This window comes from Oryctolagus cuniculus, chromosome 7 (genome assembly GCF_964237555.1).
Source record: "Oryctolagus cuniculus chromosome 7, mOryCun1.1, whole genome shotgun sequence".
Classification (NCBI taxonomy): domain Eukaryota; kingdom Metazoa; phylum Chordata; class Mammalia; order Lagomorpha; family Leporidae; genus Oryctolagus; species Oryctolagus cuniculus.
In genome coordinates, this window is record NC_091438.1 from 45,463,882 (window position 1) to 45,469,580 (window position 5,699).

At 45.7% G+C, this 5,699-nt stretch overlaps 1 long non-coding RNA gene across 1 annotated transcript; it reads right to left on the bottom strand.

Annotated features, from left to right (window-relative positions):
- Nucleotides 1–1,826: 1,826 nt before the first annotated feature.
- Nucleotides 1,827–4,075, bottom strand: LOC100350759 (uncharacterized). The gene is made up of 2 exons (XR_518117.2): nt 3,972–4,075; nt 1,827–2,483 (listed from the first exon to the last, which is right to left on the bottom strand). It is a non-coding gene; the product is annotated as an uncharacterized lncRNA (long non-coding RNA).
- Between the last annotated feature and the right edge of the window lie 1,624 nt (nt 4,076–5,699).

Consider the following 5,699-nt stretch of genomic DNA (forward strand, 5'->3'; position numbering starts at 1 on the left):
CAGATGCTCCTGGCTCCTGGCTTCAGATAAGCACAGCTCTGAACATTGCAGCCAATTGGAGAGTGAACCAGCGGATGGAAGACTTCTCTCTCTCTCTCTCTCTCTGTCTGTCTCTCCTTCTCTCTCTGTGTAACACTGACTTTCAAATAAATAAATAAATCTTTAAAAAAAGAAGAAAAAATCTTCCTCTTGGTCTCCATTTCAGTTTTCAGGATCCCATTCTTTCCTAACCAATGCCCCCATTTTAATGGAAGACACCTTGAGCATTTGGGAATTCAATTTGTATTGTGATTCAGACACCCACCAGATGAAATTCTGAGACTGGATTTGTACCAATATCAGTCATGAGCATACAGAAGATAAGGGTCTCTTTCAAAGAGGGGACAAACTTTTTGGTGACTTTTGTGATTCTTAACCTAAGAATCCTAGACTTCATCCTCTTCTCCTCCCACTTTATCTAGAAGCAATCATCTAGTCTTTTTTATTTCATTAGTTGGAAAAAAGTATTCTACATTACCAAACATATGGCTGTTGCCATGCCATTAGGGAGAGAATCTTATTTCCAATAAGCACTCGAGAAGGAACATCCAGTAGTGAAATTTCACATTTCTTTATTCTCTTAAGATTTATTTATTTATTTGAGAGGCAGAGTCACAGAGAGAGAGAAGAAAAGACAGAGGCCCTCCATCTGCTGGTTTAATCCCCCAATGGCCGCAACTACCAGGGCTGGGACAAATTGAAGCCAGAAGCTTCGTCTGGGTCTCCCAGGCAAGTGCAGGGGCCCAAGGACTTGGGCCATTCTCTGCTGCTCTCTCAGGCACACCAGCAGGGAGCTGGATCAGAAGTGGAGCAGCCAGTGGGGAGGAGGGGAACTTTCAACCAGTGCCCATATGGGAAGCTGGTGCTGCAGGCTGAAGCTTTAACCTGCTGAGCGCGGCAGGAATCACGCATTTCTTTATAGCCACATTGCCTTCTTTATTGCTTTACATACAGCCTATTAGGTACATTTATATTTAATCAGACTAAAGAACTGATTCCATAACCCCCAGAACCAACTCTGAAAAGTCAGCCTTAAGATTATGTTCCTGTTGGGGCAGGTGTTGTGGTAAAGTGGGTTAAGTCACCACCTGGGTTACCACCTCTCATACCAGAGTGCTTAGAATGGAATCCCAATCCAGCTTTGTGCAATGCTCTTGGGAGACAGCAAATGATGACTCAAGAACTTCTATCCAAGTGGGAGAGCTGGCTGGAGTTCCTGGCTCCTATCTTTTTTTTTTTTTTTGACAGGAAGAGTGGACAGTGAGAGAGAGAGAGACAGAGAGAAAGGTCTTCCTTTGCTGTTGGTTCACCCTCCAATGGCTGCCGTGGCCGGTGCACCGCGCTGATCCGAAGGCAGGAGCCAGGTACTTATCCTGGTCTCCCATGGGGTGCAGGGCCCAAGCACTTCCGCCATCCTCCACTGCCTTCCCGGGCCACAGCAGAGAGCTGGCCTGGAAGAGGGGCAACCGGGACAGAATCCGGTCTGGCTCCTATCTTCTGACTCAGCCCAGTTATTGTAGTCATTTGGGGAGTGAACCAGCGGAACTCTCGTCTCTTTCTGTCACTCTGCCCTTCTAATAAATCAATAAATCTTTTTTAAAAAAGATTACATTCACATTAGTTCAATTCTGTTTTGAGAGAAAGAAAGAGGGAAAAACTGAAGAACTTTTGGATATAAGTGATTCAAATGGCAAATTGTGAGGCAGGTGTAGCAGCATTGGGGGTACCAAGAGCTGAGAACAGTGTAGGAGAATAATGATGATGCAAGTCCAGAAACAACGCCAAACGAAAAGCAGATTTCAGCCTTTATTGTCCCCATCGGGCTGAGGGATGCAGGGTGGAGCTGCAGGGGGACACACACTCCGCTTTAGGGCTCCAGGGCAGACGCACAGAGTGGGAATGAGGTCAGGGCACAGCTTGGAGGAGAAGTCTGAGGTCCTGTTCTCCAAGAAGGAAGAATCCTCTAGGCTTGGGCTCAGTCTACCAAGACCTCTCAGCAGCAGGGCAGAGGGGGAAGGAAAATAATTGGTCTCCAAGTCTCCTCTTCCAGGCTCAGGGTCCCCCTCAGCAGCAGTCCCCAGATGACTGGCTGCCGCCCCCTCCACAGCAGCTGGAGCCCCCCGAGGGCTGGCTGCAGCAGCCCGAGCTCTGCTGTCTGCGGCGGTGCGACCTGCGGGGCCTGTGGTGGCTCAGGCAGCAGCCGCCACCCCCAGAGCTGCAGCAGCCCCCACCCCCAGAGCTGCAGCAGCCCCCACCCCCAGAGCCGCAGCAGCCCCCGGAGCTGGAGATGCAGCAGGAGGACACTGGAGGACACTTAGGGGGACACTTTGGGGGGCATTTGGGGGCTTGGCACTTGGGAGGGCACTTGGGGGGGCACTTGGGAGGGGGCTGGCACTGCTGCTGGCTCTGCTGGCAGGACATCTGGGCAGGCGGGCGTTCAGGAGCTGAGGGAGAGTTAAACAGTAGATCAGACCCAGGCCACACAAGCATCATTATTGCCTTCTTACCATCATTTCTTTTCCCTCTATCTGTAATGTGTCAAATGGTTCCACATTAACTCACTGGAACCTTAGGAAGTTTTCATAAACAGAAGTGGATTGTCTTCTTTCAGCAGTGCAAGAAGACCATGGGGACAACCTTAATGATGCACTTTGCCCAAAGACAATGTCTTGCAAGCAGAGAAGGCAAATGGACATTCCACAGCATGACTGGAGTCCACTCTTCCTCCGCCCTGCTCAGGATTCTGGAATGTCCAATCTGGGCGCTGGTTTACAGCTGCAGTTCTCTTTGTTAAGGAAGAAATAAGGACTCCCTCTTGGAGCAGCTTTCCACACAGCTTTGTTTAACAGATGTGCATGATTATATGTATGTGATACATAATATATTTATCGTGTATGGAGGACATATATAATATATTACATATTACACTCAGAATTGCAGAGGCCCACTTATAAGAGGTGATCGTTCCTAATCATCTTGTAGGTAGAGAGAGTTAAATCTAAAGCTAAGTGTGGCAGCTGATACCTTACCCTAGATTTCCTGGTCTGAGAGCCCAAGCCCAGTGATGCATCCTCTGCAACCCAAGCCTCCCCTCTCTCCCACCTCAACACCAACATAAACATGTTACTCAATATTCAACTTTGGCATCCCTGATGGAGATACCCAGGACCCACTCTTGACCAACCGGATGGTATTTGGTGAAGGCAGGGCCATTATCTCTGTTTCTCAAACCCCAAATGTGTTTCCCCTAATATCGTGGCTTGCATATTAGCTTTGGTACCCTGCTAAGGCCCATGTGTTAAAAACTTGGTCCCTAAAGTCTTATTTTAATAGCTAATGGGTCAGTGTTTAATGGATTAAGGATAGAAGCTTAGTCCAATTGTGATGTCTAGGAGGCGGGCCTAGTGACAGGTTCTTGGGTCATTGGGATCATGCCCTTGGAAGGTGGTTTCCCAGAGTGTAGGATTTATAAGCATGAGCTGTGCCTAGCCTATCTCTGCTCATGTGATCCTGTGTCTTTGCTGTCCACCAGCCTCTGATGCCACATCAACTGGGCTTGGGAAGAGCCAACTGATAACACTTGTTCCTGGTCTCCACCAACTGAGAATGACTATGACCTCAGTATAGGCTTCAGAGAAGGAACACACCTGCCCACTCCTCTGAAAGTAAGAATTACTTTAGCTTCTCTGAGATGTGAGAGCCTCAGACAGGTACCAGGCTAATCTGGATTAGAATGTAGAACATCAACTTACAAACCATCTGGTGTTTATAAATTCTCCCACCCCAAGGTGCATCCTCTTTCATTAGCATTCGCTTCTCCCCTCCTGCTAATCCAGCCACCCTCACCTTTGAAGCCCCACTCCCGCTTCCCCAGTTCTGGTCTGAATATCCCTCCGGGGAAGCCCCTGCTTCTCTTCCCAGTGGACACTCACCAAGGTCACAGGCAGCACAGGGTCCGTAGGCACCTCAGGAGGAGAGTGGATGTTGGTGCTCTGGACCCAGGGCTCTTTTATCCTTGCCTGGGCCCTGCCCCAAGAGTGAGACAGACCCTGAGCATGGGAAGACCCGCCTCCCGATGCCCGACGCCCACACAGACCTGTGACAGGTGATGACTGCAAAGTCCTCTCCTCCCTCCCTCCCTCCCTCCACAGGGCTCAGGGAAGCTGCTCCCAGCTTGGAATTCGACCACTTGGGAAAGGAGGTGGGGTGGGGAAGTCCCTACCATCATTTTCCACCCATTCTTCCTGGAGGGTACCTGACCTCTCTTTCTTAGAGCTTCCTCCCCCAGCACTTCCTTTTCTGCTTCCCCAATGTTAAATTAATGACTCCATACAACCTTGTCCAAATATTCCTTCAAAGTCTGCTCCACACAGATAACTTAGACACGAAACATTTCAAGGTTTGCAATTTCAGCTTTGCGCAAATGCCATAATACCTGGGAGGGTCTTCAGCCTGTTCTGGGAACGCACAGGTTACACATGTTTACAGCTGGATAGAATCCATCTTACGAAGGCAGCCTGATTTTGTTATTCTGTCTCTTTTGGGTGGGCTTTAGGATATCTCCAGTATTTTATGTGCAAATATCGTAGCTCTGAAAATTTTTGCTCATGTCAACTTTTATATATGTGAGTCTCTCCAAGTTTAGGTCTCCTAAGTGGATTTTAAATCACACTCAAATTTTCAAATTTCTCTGCACCCCATCTATGGGGTGTAGGAATCATTCTTGCTGCACATTGTTGGTAAACATAAATATGTACCATTTGATAGATGTAAATTGTTATCAGTTGTAGATTTCATGTGTTTCCCTGCTTCATCGTGACCGTGACTGTCTTTGTAAATGTTTACCAGTCTTTGGGTTTCCTCTTCTGTGACTTGCTTATTCTTTCTTTAAAATTGTTTTTCTCTCCATTTATCTCCTTTCGCTAGGATCCAGAAGTATTCTTCATATATTCTAGGTACTAATGCCTCTGTTAGAGGTGTTGCAAGTATCTTTCTCCAATAATGTGTCTTCTTGTCTGAACTTTAATGTCATTTATAAACAGGTGTTTCACTTTTAACCTAACTAGACTTCTGCAACAGCATCTGTATTGTTGTGCTTTGTGTGATTTTTAGAAATCTCAGTTTTTCATATGCTCAGAGATTTTCTTTTCTATTTTTTAATTGCAAATATTTGTTTTCTTTTAAAAATTAAGGTCTTTATTCAATCTTGCAGAGAGCTATGTATATTTTACAGCTATTTTAATTTGTTTCAAGTGAGTAATCAATTGTTTCAGTATCATAATTAAACATTTAACTTTCCTCAGTAATTCTGAAAAGCTTTCTCTATCACAAATCTGTAGATTTATAAATAGAAGGACAATTCATTGTCTATTTGTCTGCCCTCAGGCCCACAATCAGCTGTGATATTTAATCACACAGCTTCCATGATCCCTCAAAGTTATCTTGGTGAGTGCTGGATGTTCACTCCTGCACATGAACTTGGAGTCAGTTTGTCATGTGCCATAAAATGAAAATAAAGTCGAGCAAAACATTAGAATTTCAAAGAAAATTTCATTGAATATTTGAATTAATTTGGTGAAGATTGTCATATTTCATTATAATTTTCTTTTCTATCCATCTGTGAAAATATTTCTTTATTTTGATATTCAACAATTCCTGTT